This window comes from Psammomys obesus, unplaced genomic scaffold (assembly GCF_907164565.1).
Source record: "Psammomys obesus unplaced genomic scaffold, mPsaObe1.curated_primary_1811, whole genome shotgun sequence".
Taxonomy (NCBI): Eukaryota; Metazoa; Chordata; class Mammalia; order Rodentia; family Muridae; genus Psammomys; species Psammomys obesus.
Window position 1 is genome coordinate 33,658,283 of NW_026585895.1, and position 26,075 is coordinate 33,684,357.

The 26,075-nt window shown below is 35.8% G+C and overlaps 1 long non-coding RNA gene across 3 annotated transcripts in view; it reads right to left on the reverse strand.

The window, feature by feature from the left end:
* LOC129671406 (uncharacterized) overlaps positions 1-26,075 on the reverse strand; it is a 147,152-nt gene that overhangs the window by 34,628 nt on the left and 86,449 nt on the right. The window contains exon 2 of one of the 3 annotated variants that reach the window (XR_008719347.1): positions 849-951. The exons of the other annotated variants lie outside the window; for them this stretch is intronic. This is a non-coding gene — a long non-coding RNA (uncharacterized LOC129671406). The remainder of the gene's footprint in view (positions 1-848; positions 952-26,075) is intronic. 3 annotated transcript variants of the gene reach the window in all.

A 26,075-nucleotide genomic window follows, 5' to 3' on the forward strand; every position in this document is an offset into this window, starting at 1 on the left:
GAAGGAAGGAAGGAAGGAAGGAAGGAAGGAAGGAAGGAAGGAAGGAAGGAAGGAAGGGAAAGAAAGGAAGGAAGAAAGGAGGATAAAAGATTTTAAGGACTGATGTTAATTAGCATCACAAGGGAAAGCAGCAGAAAAGTAATTCTAAAACATGCAGCAAAAGAAATGACAACTGAGGGCTGGAGAGATGGCACTGCGAGGAAAGACCTTGCCGTGCAGGCCTAAGTATCTCCATTAAGATTCTCAGCACCCGCATTGCCAAACCTTCGGCTGAGTGCAGGGGATCATAACAAAAGGAGGGGAGTTAATAGGACCTGGAGAGGACAGGAGCTCCACAAGGACCAAATCTATCTGGGCACAGGGGTCTTTTATGAGACTGTTTCTCCAAACAAGGACCATGGATGGATGTAACCTAGAACCTCTGCTCAGATGTAGCCCTTGGCAGCTCAGTATCCAAGTGGGTACCCTAATAGTGGAACAGGGACTATTTCTGACATGAGCTCAATGGCTGGCTCTTTGTCCCCCCCCCCCCCCCCCCCCCAAGGAGGAGCAGTCCTGCTAGGCCACAGAGGAGGACTTTGCAGCCAGTCCTACAGATACCTGATAAACAAGTATCAGATGAAAGGGAAGGAGGTTCTCCCCTATCAGTGGACTTGGAAAGGGGCAGGGAGCAGATGAGGGTGGGAGGGTAGGATTGGGAGGGAAAGAGGGAGTGGGATATAGCAGGGATACAAAGTTAACAAACTGTAACTAATATTAAAAAAATAAAAAATATGTAAAATCTCATCTTGCTTCATAATATATACTGAATTGAAAAACTAAAAAAAAAAAAAAAAAAAAAAAGCTACCTGTGGCAGCGCTTGCTTTCAATCTCAGCACTGGAGAGGAAGATACAGTCAAGATCTGGCTAGCCAGTCTAGCCAATCTGGGCTTCTGCTTCAGTCAGAGACCCTGTGTAAGAAAATTGGAGGCAACGTGACTCAACAGGTCTTAGAAATGATGTCACAATGACCGTTTTTCTGGTAACACTAGGGAAAAATTCAAGAGGCCTATGATACAGGGATACAGTCTGGTTTTCCATATGTTAGGTTTCATTTTATTGAAAAGACCTGGACAATTAATATTTACTAAAGAACCCTTAGCTAGTCATCCAAAGTCACCTCAGAATTTGGAAAGTAGCAATGTGAGCACTTACAAACCTACTCACAGTTCTCTCTCTTCCCATATGGTGCCTATGGACACCTATTACATGAAACTATTGGTCTTATAATTACAGGTATAAGGGCGTGGGCTGTTACTTCCTCCATGCAGGTGATCTTTTACTCAGCCTTGCACAGCAAGCAAAGAAACCACCAGAGAAGCATCTCAATCCATTCTAAGTATTGCACACTCATTTGCCTGTCAGTATGAAGATGGATACTATTTTTTCAGCTGTTTCTAACAGTTGAAAGTCTGAGTTTGATGTGGCAAATTGTCTTCCTGGATTAAAATATACTTTACAGAGGTCCTTCCAGCTTTGGCATTAGTCATGACTATAAGACATCTTTACGGAAGGTTACAGTTTAAAGAGGTTCTGAGATCAAGGACATGGCCAGATGGTGAAGACACCAAAGCTTGCATGGATCCTAAGACCAAGGAGTTTACAGCAGAATTTTGACTGACCCTCTTGTTTTGGATCTTATCCTTGATGAATCTTTTCTCATGAGGTATCACAAAGTACCAACTATAAGTAGTAATTGCACCATAGCTACTAGAAGAGGGTAGGATTTTGTTTGCTGTTGCATTTGAAGAAGTAATTTTTTCCTTGCTGGTATAAGGAAAAATTTTGTTCTCAAGTAACAACAATAATGCATGGTTGCCTTCTGATTGTTCAAAGATTATCAAAGAACGCTCAAACCTTCAAACTGGGTCAATATCATTGTTAAAAGAAGTAATTGAACTGAAAGTGCTAACTGCAATAAACTTTACTAACTCAACATTAACTATGACTGCTGTTTGCATGAAGAAGAAAATACCTTTGAATAAGGCTCCTGGTCCACCTTACTAGACAAAAAGACATAAAAATAAAAAGACATTTTTGATGTCTTCATTGTTTGTATGCAGTTGAACAATTCTTTAGAGAATTTAAAAACTATTTTTTAAAAAGATTAGTTTACTCATAGCCAAACTTTGGGCATAGTGCAGGGAATCTTATAAAAGAAGGGGGAGACAGAAAGACCTGGAGGGGACAGGAACTCTACAAGGAGACCAACAGAACCAAGAAATCTGGGCACAGGGGTCTTTTCTGAGACTGATAACTTCAACCGAGGACCATGCTTGGAGATAACCTAGAACCCCTACACAAATGCAGTCCATGGCACCTCAGTGTCCAAGTTGGCCCCCTAGTAAGGCTATCTCTGACATGAACTCAGTGGCTGGCTCTTTGATCACCTCCCCCTGAAGGGGAGCAGCCTTACCAGGCCACAAAGGAAGACAATGCAGCCAGTCCTGATAAGACCTGATAGGGTAGGGTCAGACGGAAGGGGAGGAGGACCACCCCTATCAGTGGACTTGGGGAGGGGCATGTGAGGAGAAGATGGAGGAAGGGTGAGATTGGGAGGGGACGAGGGTAGGGGCTACAGCTGGGATAGAAAAGTGAATAAACTGTAATCAATAAAAAATTAATTAATTAAAAAAGATTAGTTTACAGTTCAACAAACCCATGTTATTGGTTATTCCAGGTGTTTTTCTGATATAAATTATTTAAGTCAGTAGACTTACTGGAAGAATAGAACTAATTAAGTACAGAATGAATAGCTATGTTTAAGAAGGAATCATTAGGGGCTGGAGAGATACTCAGTGGTTAACATGCATGCTCTTACAGAGGTCCTGAGTTTGATTCCCAGAAACCACATGATAGCTCACAACCATCTATAATATGATCTGATGCCCTCTTCTGGCATTCAGGTAAAAATGCAGATGAGTACATATATTTACATTATATCTATTTTTATTAAAAAAAAGGATCATTAATGCCTTTGCGTGTGTATGTGCGTACTCATGTGGAGGCCAGAGGTTTCCTTGATTGCTTCTCCATTCATTTACTTAAGTATTTATTTGACACAGGGTCTTTCACTGAACCCAAAGCCTCACTTCTGGTAGACTACTGTCAGGCCAGCTTCTACAACATTCTGCCCCACTTGGTTACAGTTCCATAGAAATGCACCAGGCTTTCACAATACAAAGTAAAGTTCTCATAATGCACAGGAAACACTCTACCCACCGGCTCACCTGAGTCTTTTGCTCTGTTTTTAGTGAGTGTGCCACTATGCATCAACCTCCAAATGTGCAGCACTGTGCAATCCAGGTGTGTTGAATTTCCTCTCTATAACAATACCCTATCAGCACAGACACTTTATAATATTATCTGTTAAAATATTTTTACAACTTGCCTTTAAAAAGTCATCAAAGAGAAAGGACTTCTGGACATAATGGCACACACCTTTAACCCTAGCATTTGGGAAGCAGAGGCAGGTAGAGTTTTGTGAGATTGAGGCCAATCTGGTCTACATAGTTAGTTCTAAGCCAGCCAGACCCACAGAGGGCCCTATCACAAAGTTAAAAAAATTATGGAATAGCTTTGGGATGACAAAGAGTATCTTTGTTTCTTTGTCTAAGAATCAGAGTATATGAAAAGATTTACTTTCTTTTCCTTTAACCAAAAGTTAAGCTCAGTTGGCATTTAATGATATACAAAATGGTCTTTAGAAATAGTGATTTTAAGGTTTTCATGGATTCTTTGCTTTTACCTACTGCAATTACTCTTAAAATTCCACATTTAGGTTTTCTCTAAACAATGAAAAGGTGTCATAGTATGTACATATTTTCTTTCATTTTTACTATGGGGTTTTACATAGAATCCTCAAACACCATTTAGAAATAAAACCAAAACCAAATGAAACAAAAAACAGCTAGTAGTGCTAGTGGACTAGAGATAGAAAGACAGACACAGAAAGCAAACAGCAATATGGGAGATTTAATTCCTACCCAAATACCAATTATCAACAAATTTGATCACAGAATAACAACTGGCAGAATGGAAAATATACCTGACCCAATTACATACTATCCATAGTATGTGTATATATACATACACATATACACACAGTACAAGAACACAAAATATCAAAATTAAAAAGTAAACAAAAAGTATCATTTAAATTAAACCAAAAAATGAGCTAATATAACTTTCTTAGTATCAGACAAAATGTGCTTTAAAATTTTAAAGAGATACAGAGGGCCCAGCCCAGGCCAGAAATTGTAGTACATGATTATAATCTCACTAGGAGAGGTATAGTTGGGGCATTAGGAATGCAAGGCCAGCCTCAGCTACATAGTAAGTTCAAGGCCTAACTGGGTTACAGGAAGTCTGAAGCAAAATAACTCATACAAAGAACAACAACAACAAGAAATACAGGTTTATAATACACAGGCACAGGCATGCATACACAGACACACACCCATATATGAACATCAGCCTGCTTCTGCCTCTGCAGTGTTGGAATTAAAGGCTTGTAGCACCACACCCAGCTACTGATACACCTTTCATTCAAAGACAGAAAAAACAAGAGAGATGGAGAAGATGCTTTTATAGAACAAGAATTTTTAATCAAGATCAAGATTATTTTTAATAATGAAAATATCAGGAAGACAAACCTATTTAGGTACAAACACAAACTTAAAAAGTCCCAGAACTCATACAACTGAAGAGAAATTAGACAATAATTAGTGACTTGGCTAATCTTTTAATCATGAATGATATAACTAAGCAGGAAAACAGAAGACAGGAGCAGAGTAATAAGCCAAATAGGCATTGTACATATATAGAATACTCTGTCTAACAAGGGTGTAAAACCATTGGTCATAATTAACTTCACTTATCAATACACTCGAGGAAACATCAACTGCTTCCATCAGACTGGCCTGTGGGCATGTTTGTGGGACATTTTCATGATTGCTAGGCAGGTGGGCCAACACTGGTTAAGAAGAAAAAGGAAAAAAGAAAAAAAGAAAAAAAAAGTAGCTGAGCAAGCCAGGGAAAACAAAGCCAAAGGAAGTAAGATAGTAAGCAGCATTCTTCCTTGGTCTCTTCTTCAGTTTCTACCTTGTCTTTCCTGGGAGATGGACTGGGAAGTGTGAAAAAAAATTGCATTGGAAGGAGGAGGACCCTGGGTAAGATGATAAATTCTCATGCAGAAAGGCAAAGGGGATAGACATCAGAAGCGGGAGAAAACAGGCAACAGGACAGAAGCCTACCACAGAGGGTGGTTCAAAGACTTTACTCAGCAAGGTATCAAAAGAATGCTGAGAATCATAGCCAAACTTTGGGCAGAGTGCAGGGAATCTTATGAAAGAAGGGGGAGAGAGAAAGACCTGGAAGGGACAAGAGCTCCATAAGGAGAACAGCAGATCAAAAGATTCTGGGCACAGGGGTCTTTTCTGAGACAGATACTCCAACCAAGGCCCATACACAGGTATAACCTAGAACCCCTGCACAGATGTAGCCCATGGCAGCTCAGTGTCCATGTGGGTTCCCTAGTAATGAGAACAGGAACTGTCTCTGACATGAACTCAGTGGCTGGCTCTTTGATTACCTCCCCCTGAGGGGGGAGCAAGCCATGCCAGGCCACAGAGGAAAAGAATGCAGCCACTCCTGATGAGACCTGATAGGCTAAGGTCAGAGGGAAGGGGAGGAGGACCTCCCCTTTTAGTGGTCTTGGGGAGGAACATGGGAAGAGATGAGGGAGAGAGGTTAGGATTGGGTGGGAAGGAATGAGGAAGGGGGCTACAGCAGAATACAAAGTGAATAATTTATAAAAATTTAAATAAATTTATAAAATTTATAAAAATAAATATAATTTTTAATTTTTAAAAATATAAATACATTTTTAAAAACTGAAAAAAACCCAAATTTTTTTTGGTCTGTGTTTATCATAGCAACAGAGATCTAATTGAAATACCATTCTTTTCAAGTGCATATGGACATTCACACATGTGAAAATTTAACAATATTCATAAATAATCAACAGGTCAAATAAAGCATCTTGAGAGAAATAGGAACAATTTGCTCTAAAAGAATTAAGAAAATGAATTCAATAAAATCCAAATAAAATATCATGAAAGAGTAAAGAAAAGTAAAATTCAGAATATAAATAGGTGAAACACAAAAGGAAACGAGCCAAAGTAGATAATTTGGAAACTCTTTAGCTAGACTGATAAAAAGAAAAACTTAAATTACTAAAATCTAGAATAACTAGGGGGCTTGAGAGAAGGCTGAGAAGCTAAGAATGTTGTTGTTCCTGACAATGCTCCATTTTCAATCCTACTACCTACAAAATAGCTCATAATCATCCATGACTCCAGTTCCAGGGCACTGATAACACTCTGGTCTCTGCGAGCACCAGGCATACATGTAGTACACATACTTAGACTCAAGCAAAACACAACCCACACTAAATAAAATAAACCTAAAACAAGTAAAAAAAGGAGTATTTTGAGTATGACCAACAGTAATAAAAATATAAATTATAAGATGGTATCAATTAATTAGATAACACATATAGCAGAGATATTCACTAATGCACTTCCTTGCTACTTTTACTATATACTAAATCGATAAACTACAATATCTTGATTTCACAAAAGAAAGAATATTGCTTTATTCATTATTATGGAGGTAGAGTCTTACTACATAGTCCAAATAGCTTTAAACTCAAAAAGTTTTTTCTTAAGTCTCCAAGTGCTAACATTATAGGCATGCACCATTACCCCCAACAGCTGCAATACTTCTAAAATTCATTTAACGTGAACTAAAGTACTGAAAAGTGAAGACTAAGGCCTTTTACCCCATCCATCTCTATTGCCTGTGTCCCAAGAGGCAACTGTTTTCATCTGTTTTGGCTTTTCTATCTAGCATTAATTTTATAATTGTTCTTGATACTTACTGTGTTTCTCTCTTCATTTATCAGCTTTTCTTTCTTCACTTATCAACAATGTTTCAAAATTGTGAATCAGTACATGTCCCGTATTCATATCTTACATTTTTAAAATACTGTTAAAATTTGGGGTTAAATGGATGGCTGTAGTTCAGTAATGGTTGTTTGTAAATATTGAAGATCAAGAAATGAATTAAAACAATGCCATTTATATTCCCGGTTTATTTACATTGTAATTTTTAATGTGTCTGTCTTGCAACACCAATAGTAGTTGCATTATAAATATATAATGTAAATATTATACATTTATACAGCATATATATGCTAAAATAATAAATTCACAAATATATACATTTATATATGTATATATACATAAAAACCATCCCCACTGGTTCCTGAAAAAAATCTTTTGACTTGAAATGGCTTGCTTGTAGGATCTAATACGGAACAGCTTTCTTTGCCTTGTTAAATCAGACACATTTTTTGCCCTTTCTGAATGTGGTATATTGTTCAATTGAAGTGTATTTTTCTTTTTTGACTAACTCGAATTTTTCTATGAATGTTGTTTAGTAGCTTCTTAAGTAAGTACTCCATGGAAAACAAACAAACACTTGAGGGTGGGAGCGAGTGTTCTCTGTGGTCTATTACCGTGACTGTCAATTGTTGCATGTGGCCAACACCTTCAAGAACTCTACAAGGCCCACTGCCATCATGCTTCTCAAATATCAGTGGCCCCATTCCGTGTCCCTCACGAAGTTCCTGCAAGTTCTTTATTCCTGACATACTGAAACTCTGTATTTCCTTGTCATGTTCAATCTCCTTAAGACAGAAACTTTATTCTCCTTGTCAAAGCACTCTCCAATTAATTCTTTATTGACATTTTATTGTTTTTCTCTTCCCTTGCTTCAGTGTTCTTTTTCTTTTGAGACCCATATGTTCAATGTGATAAGCCTCGGTAAAGACTCTTAGGTTATTTTGAATTTTTCATTTTAATTCTTTGCTTATTCAATTTTCTTGGGAGTGCACTACAATTAATTTTAGTTTATTTTATTTTCCTATTGTGTTATTTATTTGCTATATTTTCAAATTAAAATATCTGACCTACAATTAAAAACTCTTAAGTAATATTATTTTAGTTGTTATTTATTTATTATTATTATTTATTTATGATAACAATATTTTGTACTAATTCTTTCAGAATATTAATTACAGACTATTTCCTCGAACCGTGTTCATTTCTTTTCTGTCTATTTTGTATTTAATATTATGGCTACTTTCATTGTCATTTTCCTCATGATTTTATTATATAGTTTTTGTCTGTCTGTTTGATTTAATGTTGAAAGCATTCCTTAAATTACTGGACAACTTTAGAGTTGATTATTGAACACTCATTCATATTGAGCATAAAGTACCAAAAGGAATTCAGTGGGTAAGACTTTGCCTCTGCATGATATTTTATTTCAAAATATAAAGTTATTATAATAAAAATTAAGTTACAAAAAGAGAAAGATTGACTAATAGGATAGAAAACCCCCCAAATAAACATTTGTTGTCAATTGATTTTCAACAGAGGTGTCAAATATGTACAATGGAAAAAGTGTAGTTTCAATAAATGGCTTTGGACAGTGCCACGGAGAAGACTGAAATCGTACTTTTATCTTATATCATGTATAGAAATGAACTGCAAGTGGGCAAGAGAACTAAACATAACGCCTGCTATAATAATCCTATGTAGTCCACAACATTGTTTCAGGAAAATGATTTCTTAGGACTCTCAAACCACAAGGAATAAAAGGAAAACTGACAGAAAGAACTGTATCAACTAAAAACGTGACATAAGAAAGAATGTAATAGACAACCTATTGACTAGGAGGAAATAGTCATACAGGTGAAAAATAAGCTAGTACCCAAAATACATAGATAACTAATATCACTAGAAATAAGCGTAGGATGTAAATATGAATTTCTCAAAAGACAAGATGGGAATGGCAAACAAATAAAGAAAAACAATAACAATCTGTTACCAAGAAAATGCAAACAAAACCAAAATGGGATACCATCTCTGACTATCAAGATGGTATTATTAAGAGTTATTTTTCCTACTTCACAATTCCCCCATGTTCCTCTTTTACATCCTAAGCTGGGACAGAATTGTTCCTACACAAAAGGTTGAGGACAGAAAAGGACCATACCAACTTGTGACTCCACACACAATCAACATTCATGACATTACATCCATGGTTGGTTTTCAAAACAAATGCTCTGTGAGCAGGGACACTAAGAGATTTGAAATTCCATGTAGCACTGACTCGTAGTTGAATAAAGCTTTTTAAAATGTCCCCATGCTGGTTAGTTTTATCAACTTGACACAAATTAGAGTTATCTAGGAAGAGGGAAACTTAATTTAGAAAGCTTCCCTAGGATTGCCTATAGACAAGTCTGTGGGGGCATATATTTTCAGTAATGATTGACATGGGAGGGTCCAAGCATTATGACTGTTGCCATTCTAGGGTAAGTGGTCTTGGGTGGTATGGGTAAGAAGGCTGAGAAAGCCAGGCTGAGCAAACCAGTAAGCAACTTTCCCTCATGAGCTTTGTCTCTGCTTGTGCTTGTGTTCCTGCCCTGTCTTCCATGAGTGACCATATATGATCAAGATATGTAAGCTAAATAAACCCTCTACTTCCCGAACTTACCTGTTGCTAAGTGTTTATAAAATCATAGCAACAAAAACCAAAGGAGGACAATTCCCTTTCACATCTGCATGTTGATATCCAGACATGTAATAAGCATGAAGAGTCATTAAATAATCTACACACTTTGATAGCCTATGGTCCTATTACTAGATTGAAAAAAATTATAGCTGATGTTAATGTGAATTATAACAATAGAAGATATAAAATTGTTCCAGAAAAGTTATTTCAAAATGTCAATGACAAGAAAAGATTCGGAGGAAATGAACAAGCGTACCTTGTTGGTGGAAATGTAGTAAGACATCTGAAATATAAAGAAATCACCTATCAAAGAAGCATAAAACACCTTAAAGATAGAATTTAGAGTACCATCCAGAAGTCTTGCTGAGCTAAAATGTATGGTAAAGAGCTAAAAGCAGTTATGTTGAGGAATGATTGGTACCCTCATGTGCATTTCAGCATTATTCACACGGGTAAGATTTGAAAGCAATCTCAGTGTCCACCAATGAACGATTAATTTAGAAAAAAAAAAAAAAAACGTGTTACAGATATAGAATGAAACATTGTATGTTCTTATAATGAAAAAATTCTAACCTTTATGACAACATGAATGGGTCCTGAAAGACATGACAAAAACAAAAACCAAGAAATAAGAAAGTTGAATCTCACTCGCGTTGAATCTCATGGAAACAGTGAAAAGGTGGTCACCAGAGACTAGATAGAAGCTCAGGTGCAGGAGAAATAAGGAAGAGGATGCTGACTAAAGAGTTCAAAGTTCAGGTTAAACGGGAAGGTAAGTTTCAGTGCTCCATTGTATTGCATACTGACCATCATTAATACTGTTCTTCAAATATATTTAAATTGCTGAGCAATTTTTAAATATCATTACTATAAAAATATTTATTAGGGAGCTGAAAGATATGCTAATTGGCTAGATTTAATCATTCTACAATGTATACACAAATCAAAACAACAAGGTATACTCTATAAAAATATATAATTATTTTTCAACTAAAAACTGAACAACCCAAAATTATTCTATAATTAAATTAAATTATACTTTTAAATGTGTCTATTTTAAAATGCATTATCATTAATAATGTTCAAATTATTTAAGACATTTCCATAGATTTTTCAAAATATGTTAGGCATAATTTCACATCCCACTTACATGAAAATGCATTAGGATAAAAGTACTTTGGATAGGAAAGCATTTTAAAATTCAAATTCTAAATAGTACTGATTTAGCTAACTATAGTACAAGGAAAAATTATGAGGTATCATGAGATCAGCTTTCCTAATTTGCAGAATTTAAAATAGCATTTGAGTAATTCCCCAGAAGATTAAAAATTTGTCAACAGTTAATTATTTTCATATGGGATGAAAAAAAATCTAAATACACTCACAAAGTAGTCAAATATTTAAGCCTATTACTTAAGTCTAATGCCTTAAAATGAATTCTTTTATGTACTTTTGTCTTGATCAATCTACCTACTTAATACCACATTTATAAATGGTAGATAATGTTTTCAATTTAAATACATAAAAATAAATTTGTTTTTAAAAGTCAAACTAAACAGTGACTATTATTATACACAGGAAAATATAATGCCCAAAGGATAATATCTAAGTTGCAGGTTCCAAATGACATGGTTAAAAAAATTCTGAATAAAGGATAAAGAACTGGGTTTCAATACATTATCTCCATTTTGAATCTGGCCAAATTCTTTTAATTTCTCTGTGTCACTTTTTCACTGAGACATCCTATCCCACTTTGTGGTGCTGGGACTGAACACAAGGCTTACTAAGTGTGGCATGCTAGGTAAGAGCTACGCGACTGAGTCACATCCTTAGCTATTGTGGGACTGAAAGGTTTGTTACCTCAAATAACATTTTTGCAGAGAGAATATTTTCTAATTGATAATTTAGGAAGCATATGTAACACTAAAGCTCAGTTAGTAACAGCAGCTACTGTTTCTCACAGTCTGAAAGTGAATAGGGAAGTAGGGAAAGGACAGAGGTTCAGTGTTCTATGAAAAAAAAATCACCATTCATTACATCACATGACGCGGACTTATAGAATGGGCTGTGAAGAAAAGGCACATTTTTAACAGCAAGTGAGAAGGATGCATAAGAAGGAAAACAGAAAAGGAACGAGGAGGGGCTATATGCATGTAGAGTGCAAAGAGCGGCAGAGTGGCTTAACCTGACAGTCAGACAGACTCAGCTTTAAAACGTATTCTGAAATTTAAAATGGGATTTTTAATTAGAATAACTGAGGAACTAAAAATTAATATATAGACCACAATTATTAGCATTTAACACAAAATGAAAGGAATACCTCAAAATATGAAGAAAACATACAGAATAGGAAATCTTCAGGGAAAAGACTTAGAAAATAGAATGAAGAAAGATCTTTCCTAAAAATTAAAGATCTACGTATGAGAAAGAAAATATAATAGAGATTAGGAAGGAAGAAATAACAAAAGCAAACCTTCTTCATTTGAAGAAGATTAAAATATGTGAATGAAAGGTCTTACTGGAGTCCATGTAGATTGGTTAGAATAAGGTAGATAATCAGACACCTTTTAGTAAAATTTCTATAATGACAGAAAATGTTATGAATTTTTAGAAAGAACAAGTCATATACAAAAGAAAAAAAAAAGCAGAATGACATTTTACTTTAATGTGAAGTTAAAAGACATCAGAATGCTGACAGGAAAAAGAAACCAATTAAGGGCCACCAAACTATCCTTTGCCCAAATAAGTTGCTGATTAAAAGGCAGTTTTGAACATAGAAAAACTGAGATTAGATCACTCCTTGTGGTAGTACCCATGGAAATGGCCCCAAAGGCCATTAGGGAGTAATTCTATTACAGGTGTGGCTTTGTTGGAGGAAGTGTGTCTCCTTAACTCCCTTCTGCCTTCAGATCAAAATGGAGAACTGTCAGCCCCTTCTCCAGCACCAAGTTGACCTGCATGCCACCGTACTTCCTGTCAAGAGGATACTGTGCTAAACCTTTGAAACTGTACACCATCCCAATTAAATGCTTTCCTTTATAAGAGTTGTCATGGTCTTAGTGTCTCTTCATAGCAATAGAAATCTTAAGACAGACGTTGGAACCAGGAACTGGGGTATTGTACATGTTGATGCACATGCTTGTGTATGGAGGAATTCAAACTTGGAACATGGGTTTAGGAAAGCAGTAGAAAGCGTAAAGTGTAGCTTAATGGGCCATACTAGTAGGAGCTCCAAATTCATTGGTGCTGAGTGTGATTTGAATTGCAGAGCCTAGGCTTGAGAGGTTGCAGAGTTTGGTGAAGAATTTAGTTCCTTTTTGCCTTTGTCTGAAAAGTCTGCCTGAAGCTAAATTGAAGAGTTCTGGATTAGCTGAATTGGCAAAGGAAATTTTAAAGCAGCGTAGTATTGACCCTGTCTTTTGGTTTTTAGTGTTCACTCTTAAGAATATATCTATAATGAAACAAGAGCAAGCCGAGCAAAGGAAAAAAAATACACACACACACACACACACACACACACACACACACACACTTTGAAGAGAAAGGGAGCACCAGAAAGTAGAATTTGGCTAAACCCTGTTTTCAAGGAGATTTAGCAGACTAAAGAAAAGCCTGATGTTAAATAGAATAAAAGAGTGGTGAACTCAGGACAAGATCCTACTCAGCTAAACTTCCAACTTGTGAGAAGAAATTGAAGAAAAGATTAGATCCTGGTGTGGTGTTGCACATCTTTAATTCCAGAGCTCAGGAGGCAGAGGCAGGTGGATCTGAGTTCAAGGCCAGCATGGTCTACAGAGCAAGTACCATGAAAGCCAAGCTTAGGCAATGAAAGAAACCATCAAAACAGAAAGTAGGTTAAAATGTATTTGAACAAAGGGGTTATGTTCCAGAACCAGCAAGCAGTAGAATTTGGCGGCTTCAGCCAAGTTCTGAGTGTTTGATTGTGTATTTGTAATAAAGTGGCTAAGCACAGATTCTTAAAATAGAAGAGATATGGTAAGGGAAAAAGCTAATAAATCGAGAATCAAAAGAACTGAACTCTGAGTAAAAGTGAGGCGTTCAAAGCAGGTACAGAGAAGTAAAAGCATCCTGAGGGTCTTATCTGAGAAGGGATGGGAATCTGAAACATTCTCAATTTCTCATTCGGCAGAGGCAACCAAATACATGGAGAAAGGGCATGTTTTCTGCTTCCCATATAACTGTGGAGAAACATGTCTTAGACAATGAATATCGGAACAAACAGCACCAGGTTTCCATAGCAACAAGGCATAAAAAATAGAATATATTTAAAAATGGAAAGTTTAAGATCAAAAAGTAATCTCTTTAGCATTATTTATTTTAAACAACCCCTTCTAGAAAGTCCTGAGTAATGAGGTGAAAGCTCAGTGGATTGAGTACTTGTTATACACTTGTGAGGATTGCAGATTGTGTCCCAGAACCTATGTAGAGGTCCATCGGATTGCTGATAAAAACTGGCTAGTTAGAGTGGTTGGAATTTTTAAGATCTCAGTTCACTGAGAGCTCCTGTCTCAGTAAATAAGCGGAGTAAGATCAAGAAAGGCACTCAATATCAAATTTGGGCCTATACATGAATATGAACATAGGTGAACATATGTACATCCACATGAACATTCACATACACATGCACATATAAAAGAAAGCACTGAGTAACTTAAGAGTAATTTAAGAGTAATTTAACATATATGTTTATGTTTTCTATTTGCCTGTGTGCAGAATTGATCTTCAGCTATTCATCTACTAACTCTATAAAGTTAAGGACAAATAATGGGCTAATAAACATGCAAATATTAACAAATAATGCACTTAATTGATTTAAAAATTTACCACCCTACCCTCAGTGAACTGATCTAGACTATGATTACAACTGAATATCACTTTTATTTACACATAACTTTCTCAAAGCTGAGCTTAAGAAGTATCTCGTGCTTAGTCATATTCCAGACATTTTTTGTAAGCAAAGTAATTGAATATAAGTATATGAGTATTCCTAATTAAGGAACATAATTTGATTTTTATGCTTATTCAACATTAAAAAAGAATGTCTTCTTTATATTTAAAATTGCCATATGGATATAGTTCACTGAAAATTAATCTCTACTGACAACCTGAAGCATTTCTGTTTTACTAAGTGATAAAAGCAACAGATGACAACTTTTAGAACACCTATCAACATTTTAACTACTGCTCCAATTTTTGAATAAAAAGTTTAGATTTCTAGATAAATAAAAGCATAAACAACAGAAACACTACTAATTACAAAAAAATTCTCTTCTTAAATCCACTAGTAGCAGTTTTGAGTATTTGAGTATTTTCATGTGCCAGACATTGTACTCAACAAATTATCATATTTATTTTTAGCCACATAGTATAATTACTTTCAATTAACTTCCATTTCTCATTTCATTTAAAAGATCACATGGTCAAAGTTGTGGCTGAAGTTTGGCTTCACAATTCTGTACTCTAAAAATGAAGCAAAAGTTGTATACTAAAAATATTTATCTTAAGGCTATCAACACAATACTCTAATAAAAAACAGACAAAAAACAATGTATCTCCTTGACTGAGGGGATGAGGCCATCATACTGAAAAGACAGTAACATTTGTAACCACCAAGAAAAACTTGAAGTAAAATATTCTTTTCCAGATAATGTATCACCTTGTTATTTAGTATTTAAGGTTATATTTTTAAAATGAACGGACTACTTCTATTTTCTTAATAAAATAGAATAATGTAGATTTTCTTGAAAATACAAATTTATTCTTTAGAAAATTGGAATTCTGGGGGCTAGCAAATGTATTCAATGTACTAAAATGATTGTAGTGACTTTTTCTGTTAGGAAGTGTACTTGTATTTGTCATTATTTTAATAGGACTCAGACAGCCATGCTTTTGATTTCTCAAAACCTCCCTAGTGATTTTCCTCTTTCCTAGTATTTGTTGGCTATTGTAAATATGCTTACTACTGCCTAGTACACTCTCATATCATTAAAAAAAAAAAAAAAAAACAGTAACAGGAAACAAACAAACAAAAATTTCAACTGTAGGATAAGCAAGCAATAAAACAAACTGCTTTCATCCTTTGTATATTCCCTTTTCTTTCTCTCCTCTTTCAATCAGTATTGGGTTGGCTATAGGCTTGCAGTAAATTGCCTTCATTATGTTTTACTACGTCCCTTGTATCCTTGATCTCTCCAAGGCTTTTATCATGAAGGGGTGTTGAATTTTGTCAAAGGCTTTTTCAGCATCTAATAAGATGATCATGTGGCTTTTTTCTTTCAGTTTGCTTATATGGTAGAATACACTGTCAGATTTTCATATGTTGAACTCTACCTGAATTTAGGATGAAGCCTAGTTGGATAACTTTTTCCATGTGTTCTTGAATTTCATTTACAGTAATTTATATTATTATTTACAATCTATTTACTCTGTATCCCAGTTGTAGACCTCCCCCTCATCTTCTCCTAGTCCCACCCTCCCTCTCTCTTCCTCCCCTATCCCTCTTCCCTACTCCACAGAACACAAAGAGTTTTACTAATTCCACATCAAATAGAGGACTAATATCCAAACTATACAACAATCTCAAGAAAATAGGTATCAAAAAACTAATCAAGTTAAAAATGAAGTACAGATCTAAACAGAGAATTTTCAACAGGGGCATCTCAAGTAGCTGAGAAACACCTAAGAAAATGGTCAACATCCTTAACCTTCAATGATTTTGAGATTCCATCTTACACAAGTCAGAATGGGTACGATCAAACCCACAAATGACTGCTCATGTCCATGAAGATGTGGAGCGTGGGGAACACTCCTTCATTGCCCATGGGCATGCAAACTTGTACAGCCATATTAGAAATCAATATGAAGGTTTCTCAGGAAATTGAGAATCCATTTACCTCAGGAGCCAGCTATATCACTCCTGGGCTTATATCCAAAGAGATATTCCATTCTACCACAAGAACATTTCCTCAACTATGTTCATAGTAGCTTTATTCATAATAGTTAGAAACTATTTATAAACTATATTATAAACTATTTATAACTATATAAAAACCATGATGTCCCACAACAGAAGAATGGATAAACAAAATGTGGCACATCTGCACAATGGAGTATTACTTAGCAGGTTTTTTTTTTAATGACATCATGAAATCTGCAGGCAAATGGATGCACTAGATGAAATCATCCTGAGAGAGTTAACCCAGAACCAGAAAGACAAAAGTAGTATGAGCTCATTTATAAATGGATATTAGCTGTAAAGGTTAATCATTCTACAAGCCACAGACGCAAAGAGGCTAAGAAACAAGGAGAGCTCCAGTAGAGATGCAACTGATCTCCTTGGGAAAGGGAAACAGATTTCATGGGCTGACTGGGGCCATGAGGGGATGGGACCAGGAGGATCAGGTTATGGCTGTCAGTGGAAGGAGAGAACTGGGAGAGATGACTGGAACTTAAGGGCAGGTATTTTGGTGACAAGGTGGCAACCGACTACAATGAAAACTCCCTGGAATCTCTGAGGGTGACCCACAGCAAAGACTTCTAATAATAGAAGATATGGAGCCTGAATTGGCCATCTTCTGTGACCAGGTAAGGCTTCCAATAGAAGGACTGGGATACCAACCCATTCACAAAACCTTTGAAGTTCAACTCGTCCTGCCTACAAGATGTGCTGGGGAAGTGTGGGAGTGGCCCACTAATGACTGGCCCAACTTGAGACCAAACAATGAGAGGGAGCAACGCCTGAAACTGGATGGCCAGGAACCAGAAGCTGGACAGCTCAAAGACCTAGGATAGAACCAAACATGACTAGAAAAAAAAAGTCAGTGAAATGATTCCTAATGATATTTTGCTATACTCACAGACAGGAGGCTAGCATAATCCTTAGCAGAGAGGCTTCATCTAACTGATAGAAATAGATGAGGCGACCCATTGCCAAACATTAGGCGGAGCTCAGGGAATCCAATTTTTTTTAACCAAACCAATGATTAATCAGAAATAATTAACCATGATTGAGTAAATTTCTACTACTGTTTATATAGGACTATGCACTGTGAGAAACAGCTGAATATCAAGTTAAACCCTATCACTGGATTCAGTGTGCCTCATACTTGTCACCACTGTCCAGCGTCTCCCTTCTAACCAGAAGTCTTGAAGGCTTCCTAGCTGTAGACACTTGACTGAGCTGCAAGAAGGTTTTTTATTTTGAACAGATTTTATTGTTCATATTTAGAATTTATAGAAAGGGGCCTTAGCAAGCGCTCTACCACTGAGCTAAATCCACAACCTGACAAGGTTTTTTGAGGTTCCTAGAATAACAAGTTTGTTTGCATAACATCCTTTGTACTTTATAAAACGATCTTACACAGTGTTTTCAAACGTCGGGAGAATTTTCACATGTTTATTTCTATTTATATATTTACAAACAGAAATGTCCTTGTAATCAATGAATTCATGATAACTTTGCATGATTTGAGTGACTTGCCCATCACTTACTAGATCATTCATCATCCCTGCATGCCTGAAGGTCCATCTCAATGCATGCAATAATATTAAGGCCTATAAATGCGAGTAAAGTGTATGATATGCCATGAGTTATTTAAATTTGGAATGGATCACAGACATTTTAACACTGAAAAAAATTTTAGTAACAAATTTAGACATTTCAATTAGAAAGGTAGTCTAAATTTCAAAATACTTTTAAATTATGTGTAAGTATCCTATATTCTATGGAAGTTAATAAAAAGTAAAAAAAAAATATTTTAAGGCCTACCCTTATATAATAATTACCAAATTCAACCTTTTCATACACCCTTACTCAATGTAATATATTTATAATTTCCTTAACAATAGGGGCAGGCGCTGTCTCTGACTCTGTTGCCTGCCTGTGGATCCCCTTCCCATAGCTGGGCTGCCTTGTCTGGCCTCAGTGGGAAAAAGAGCTCTTAGTCCTGCAGAGACTTTAAGTGCCAGTGTGGGTTTTTTCCCCTTCTCCGAGGTAAAGGAAGGGAGAGGTATGGGGGCTCTAGAGGGATGTGAGAGTGAGACTGGGAGGATAGAAGGGGAGGGTCTTCAATCAGTCTGTAACGTGACTGACTAAATAAATTAATGAAAACAATTTCTTTTAAGTATTCACTAACAATTTGTTCCATTGTCCTGGACTGCTAACAGTAATTTGTTGGCTCTTAATTCTCTTGGAATATGTAAAGATATTTAAAGTTCCCCTAGCAGTAGAGCAGGGAAGGATAGGCGAGGAAGACGGAGAGATGATGAGACTGGGAGAAGATGAGGGAGGGGGCTACAACTGGGGTACAAAGTGAAAAATTGTAAATAATAATAATGTTAAAAATAAAGTTGTGGCTAAACCGATTAAGTGTGTCCTTATAAAAGCATCAAGTGTTCTTAAGAAGGAAGACACATTTTCAACCGCATGATTAAAACATTTTAAAAATCAAAATGACAATCACAAAATCAAACTGTAACAGCTACCTTAAAGTAAATAGAAGTAAAGGGTCAACTCTTAGATATCCAATCTTTATAACAGATTTCACAGTTCTGCTAACAGATTATTCAGACAGATGTCAGATTTCTTTTCTTTTCTGAAAGTCTCACTTATCCCGAAGGCTTATTTTCTTAATGAAATGTACTTTGGTAGATATAAAATGAAGATAAATGCAAACATTTTATACACATAAAGTACATTAATTTTATTAAAACCTACCCCAGGATAGAGGTAGTAGTTACTCAATGGTAATACATGTTCATAGCTGTGTGTTTGTACAGTACTTGATTGTAAGACTTCATGCACTCCTTTTTTATGTTAGATGCCATTTTAGTCCATTACATGTACTATGAAAGAAAACAGACCCACAAGGCAAGGAAAATGGAAGTTTTTCTTCTACTCTAAATAATGATGGCTTTAGATCATTATTGGCCATTGGACATCACCATAAATGGACACAGTATTATCAAAATTTCAGGTTTATAAGGATCAATAATATGCTCATGTATTTCTGTATGTATTGCATATTTGTGAAGCAATATACACATATACTTTAAACAGGACTTCACACTACAGTATTAAATTAACTTGATACTAAGAATTAAGCTCAGGTTAAAACTTTTATTTTTAGTCTACAAAGAATTCAGTATTATTCCTACAAAGTGAATTATATTTTATATCTCTAGTTTCTCCCCTCTCCTGCTTCTCCATTAATTACAAGCTGCATTTTTTTTAAATGTGTATGGTACAAGTGACTACTATTTATCATGTAGTTATATGAAATAAGAGATAGCCAAATGCTGTTTAAATATAAAGGGCTTTAAAAATTGGCATTACTATCATTGTTCATTTTCTTACGATAGTCCTAGTTAAACTGTTCTGTGTTTTTCTTTTGCTGTGTGAGGGAAGCACCAGTGAGAAAACATTCAATAAATATATAGCAGGAGCTAACACCAGCATTCTAATTTTCATGCAAAGGTAATATTTAGTCATCTAATACCTACAATTCTATTTTTTTTCTATTTAAAAGAATTTTATTTGCAAAGATACCTACTTCTTGACTACAATTCTTAAATGTCTTGTCTTGGCTATCTAATAAATTTCTTAATGTATCTTGAATTCAGTTACTGATTTCTTTTGGGGAAAAACGTTAAAGTATAAAACACAGACAATTCCAATAAATTATTTGTTTCCTTCTAAAGTAGACACGTAGATCTTTAAATCTCATTTTACTCTCCTTTTTAACATAACAAGTAACTTTTCATAGCTCATCTTTGAAAATAGTTGGAAAACATTTTATAGTCATTAAGTATTTTACATTTACTGATCTATTATGTGGTAGCTATATAATCCTAGGTCTAAGAAAGCCTGGTCTATGAGAAAGAATGATGCATGGGATAGCAGAAGAACAAAGTTCTGTGAAGCACTAGCAGTAAAGCCTGTGTATGTGCATGTGCATGTGTGTGTGAATGTGTGAGTGTGTGTGTGTGTGTGTGTGTGCGTGTGTGTGTGTATGCATGTAGGTCATCAGGCTGTTACAGGCATCTCTGAGGTTGAAGACAGTCTTTCCAGACATTATCAATGTCAAGCTTCAAAGTTCAAAAACAGAATGTATCAAATTGGGGGAAGAATATTCCCCTCAAAAGTTACTATGTGAATTACATATTTTACATTTTTTATGACTAAGGGTCATAAAAAAAGAAACAGTGTAACAAATAACAACTATACTGAACAAAAATCAAATCATTAACTCACAAAATGGGATTATAATATAAAATTTTTCATCTTTTAAAAAATAAAGATCACATTACTGTAATAAATTTATAAAATATAAATTTATTTATATTTTAGAATATATAAAGATTAGATTATAGTTAGATTGAGTTAGCTAACATACACCTTTCAAGTCCCAAATTCTGAATATTCAATAAACTTATTTTTTACTTTAAAAATATTTATTTACTTTTATTTTAGTATATGAGTGTTTTTATCCTCATGTATGTCTGTGTGCCACATGCATGCAGTGTCCTTGGAGACCAGAAGAAGACATACAGATGGTTGTTAGTTGCCATATGAAATCCACACCCAGGTCCTCAGCAAGACTCATACAGTAAAATGCAACGAAAGCAAAGAGACAATTACTACATTTCTACTGAGTCCATGATGCTAGCAGAATCAAATATAATTTTTATCAGAGATTAACACTGCATAATTTACACCTATACATGTGATAAATAAAAGAATTTCAAGTTGTTAAGATTGGAGGTGAAAAATAGAAAAATGAGACCTTGGAAGAACAAAAAAAGATTCTTGGCCTCATTAAATATACCTGTCTTTATTGGCCACTTAATCTAGCCATCTTTGGTCATTTTTGACTTTGCACAATAAAATGGCCTCTCATTTTTCATGTCATATATATTGTGAGAAAGCTAATATGTAAAGTAAAATAAAATATTACCATCAAAGAAATAAAAACTGCTCACAATGAACTTTGTTTCACTTCATACTTTATAAAGACTATTTTTGTGTTTACCACTTTAAACATAATTATGATCCATTTATCTACTGTTTTGGTTCAAGGTAGCTTTTTTTTTTTTTTTTTTTTTTGAGAGAAGGTTTCTGTGTGTAGCCCTGGCTGTTCTTGAACTCTTATGTAAACCAAGCTGGCCTCAAAATCAGAGATCTGCCTGCCCCTGCCTTATGAGAATTAAAGGTGTGAGCTACCACTGCCTAGCTTAGCATGCTTTTCTAAAGAGAGGAAAAAGAAAAGTCAGCCTACACAAAGAACTACACAAAGAAAAGTTTTAAAATATCAATCACTTTCAAGAAAATGAAATCTTAGATAACTGATGTTCTAAGTAACTACATCTCCTCACATGTAAAATAAATGTAAAAAGACATATTATGGAGGAGACAGTTATTATTAAAGACATAAATATTCTTATTTTCCCAAGGCCAAGAATAATTTTAATTTTTCTTGATAATTAGTCTATCCATGGATATTAGATTATACTATATCATTTTGTGTTTCTCATTTTTATATCGCTATTTTAATATAAGCTGCTTCTTTCCTGCCAAAATATCTTTATAAATATCTTTATTCACATGTCATTTTTTTTGCATTGGGTAATTAGAAAAACACTGAAAGTTAATAATTAGTGAGGACTTGAAGAGAGGGGTAGGGAGATTTGATACAAGAAAGAGCTTCAAGTTAACTATTTTCCTATGTTTTGCATCATTATACTACTTTACCTCAAGATTAGGGGTTATATTCAAATAGCTGCTTGTACAAAATTTTAACATCTATTAAAAATGAAGTTGTTTAGACTTTTTAGACAATATGACAGTAAATTATATGCAGTGTTCTTCTATAATGTAAGGAATCTGACCTGCTAACACTGAAGCTCTCTTAGTTGACTCCAAATAATTTCATTTTAAACTTTCTCACATCTGTGTAAATTTTAACAAGAATTACAATAATCATAACATCTATCTTTAATCCCTTGATTTATAATCAACGGAATTCTCAGAATGCAAAGTGATTGATTCAATGGCCTATAGAAAAGTAGCTTCACAACTTATAGGATAGTCTTAATTAATCTAGCCCCTTTAAGCTTTGCTTAGCTACTCAGGCTTACTATAGAAAGAGTTCGGGTAACTATTGGAACACCTTCAGTGAATGAAGCTGTGTGAGGGGAATTGCTCTGAGAAAATGCTAAGAGAACAGGGCAAGAGTCCTGTGACCTCAGCCCTGAAAGTACAGAACTGTTCTTGGAATGTGCTTTTGTGCCCCTTCCACGGGTAGTGGATAGCAGTGAGTTCACTTTTGATAATTCATTACACCTCACTATTGTTATTTGTTTATATGCTCTATTCAAAAACATGTTTTTTCCAAGTGTGGCTTGTCCTCATTGACTGTGTAATTTACTCAAGCAGCTCTTAAGTCTGACTCTGAATAAAGTTGCCTGTTGCATGTGATTTTAGCCCTGCCACCATTTTAGGCTCAGCTCTCCCAGGTTCATGTAACAACTAGAGCAGTAACAGATAACTATGAAGAAAAGCCAGGAGAGGTGTTTTCCAAAGTTTTATATAAGGCTTAGAAAATATGATGTCTTTAAAAGAAAATATTTCTAAAAAGTTTAAGTCATTTGTAGAAAAAGAAAAACTGCTAACAAAATACTTCCCCAAATTGTTTTTTTTTAATTTTTATTTTTTTAATATTAGTTACAGTTTGTTTACTTTGTATTTCTGCTGTATCCCATTCCCTCTCTCCCTCCCAATCCCACCCTCCCGCCCACATCTCCTCCCTGCCCCTTTCCAAGTCCACTGATAGGGGAGAACCTTCTCCCCTTTCATCTGATACTGGTTTATCAGGTGTCTTCAGGACTGGCTGCAAAGTCCTCCTCTGTGGCCTAGCAGGGCTGCTCCTCCCTGGGGGGCGGGGGAGGAGAGGAAGGTCAAAGAGCCCAGCATTGAGTTCATGTCAGAAACAGCCCCTGTTCCCCTTATTAGGGTACCCACTTGGATACTGAGCTACCAAGGGCTACATCTGAGCAGAGGCTCTAGGTTGCATGCTAGAGGTTCTAGGTTGGTCCTCGTTTAGAGAAACAGTCTCATAAAAGAGTCCTGTGCCCAGATATATTTGGTCCTTGTGGAACTCCTGTCCTCTCCAGGTCATATTAACACTCCCCCCCCCTTTTTTTTTTTTGATTCCCTGCACTCTGCTGAAGATTTGGTTATGAGTCTTAATATCTGCTTTGATACACTGCTAGGTAGAGTCTTTCAGAGGCCCTCTGCGGTAGGCTCCTGCCCTGTTACTTATTTGCTCCTACATCCAATGTCCATCCCATTTGTCTTTCTAAGTGAGGATTGATCATCATACCCTGGGTCCTCTTTCTTGTTTATCTTCTTTAGATGTATAGATTTCAGCATGTTTATCCTATCTTATAGGTCTATATAAGTGAGTATATACCATGTGTGTCTTTCTGCTTTTGGGATACCTCACTCAGGATGATCGTTTCTAGGTCCCACCATTTGTCTGAAAATTTCATGATTTCCTTGTTTTTTAATTGCTGAGTAGTATTCCATTGTGTAAAAGTACCACAATTTCTGTATCCACTCAACTGAGGGACATCTGGGTTGTTTCCAGGTTCTGGCTATTACGAATAAAGCTGTTACAAACATGGTTGAACAAATGTCTTTGTTGTGTACTTGAGCCTCTTTTGGATATATGCCTAGTTAGTGGTATAGCTGGGTCTTGAGGAAGCGCTATTCCTAATTGTCTGAGAAAGCACCATATTTTTTATTCTTGTTTTTTGTTTGTTTTGTTTTTTGAGACAGAGTTTCATTATGCAGTCATTGCTATAATGAAACTCTATCCATAGACCAGGGTGGCCTCAAATTCAGAGATCCACCTGCCTCTGCCTCCCAAGTGCTGCGATTATAGGCATGCACCTCCACCACCAGTCAACTAGTCTTATTTTTTTTTGTAATTATACTAAAATCTTTCTTTAGAAAAACATTTTACTAACTTTTCAAAAAATAATTTCCTAAAATGAGTCAACAAAATTTGTACAAAATGTTTGCTACTTCTTTTTTCTTTTTTTAATTTTTTAAAATTCTTTATTAATTACACTTTATTCACTTTGTATCCCCCCTGTGGTTCTCTCCCTCCTCCTGTCCCAATCCCTCCCTTCCTCCACCCTCTACATGTATGCCCCTCCCCAAGTCCACTGATAGGGGAGGTCTTCTTTTCCTTCCTTCTGATCCTAGTCAATTAGGTCTCATCAGGAGTGGCTGCACTGTCTTCTCGGCCTGGTAATGCTGCTTCCCCTTCAGGGGGAGGTAATAAAAGAGCAGGCCAATCAGTTCATGTCAGAAACAGTCCCTGTTCCTATTACAATGGAACCCACTTGGATACTGAACTGCCATGGGCTACATTTGTGCAGGGGTCTTAGGTTATCTCCATGCATGGTCCTTGGTTGGAGTATCAGTCTCAGGAAAGACCCCAGACATCAGAAGAAAGAGAAAAGAGGGAACAAGCAGGAGCCTGTCACAGAGGACCTCTGAAAAGATCTGCCCTGCAGACTATCAATGCAGATGCTGAGACTTATGGCCAACCTTTGGGCAGAGTGCAGGGAATCTTATGAAAGAAGTAGGAAACAGTAAGATCTGTAGAAGACAGGAACTCCACAAGGAGAGCACCAGAACCAAAAAATCTGTTTCCTTCTTCTTGCAAAGTGAATGCTGTCGCAAAGCTTTAGCACATTACAAAGTAAGTATGAAGAATGATGACATGAAACTGTTTGCAATTCATGGATTTGAGTACTAAATAAAAGTAGCTTTAAGTTCTCTCTCTTTTTAATTTAATTATTTATTCACTTTGTATCCCACTATAGCCTGCTCCCTCGTCTTTTATTTTAATTGCAGTTTTCAATGTTTCCTGTCATTATGTACTTTGTCATTTACTTCTTCTCACCTCCCTCCCACAACCCAAGACAGGGTTTTTCTGTGTAGCCTTGGCTGTCCAGGACTTGCTTTGTAAACCAGGCTGGCCTCAGACTTACAATGATCCTCCTGACTCTGCCTCTGAGAGTGCTGGGATTAAAGGCATTCGTCATCATGACCACTTTTTAATTATTATTTAAATATGTTTTCATTATAGTCTACTTTTGGCTTGTTAGTTTTTTTGCTGAATATGAAAAAGAAAAAAAATGATTTCCTTGTTTTTAATTGCTGAGTAGTATTCCATTGTGTAAATGTACCACAATTGCTTTCTCCATTCCTTGGCTGAGGGACATCTAGGTTGTTTCCAGATTCTGGCTATTAAGAAAAAAGCTGCTATGAACATAGTTAAGCAAATGTCCTTGTTGT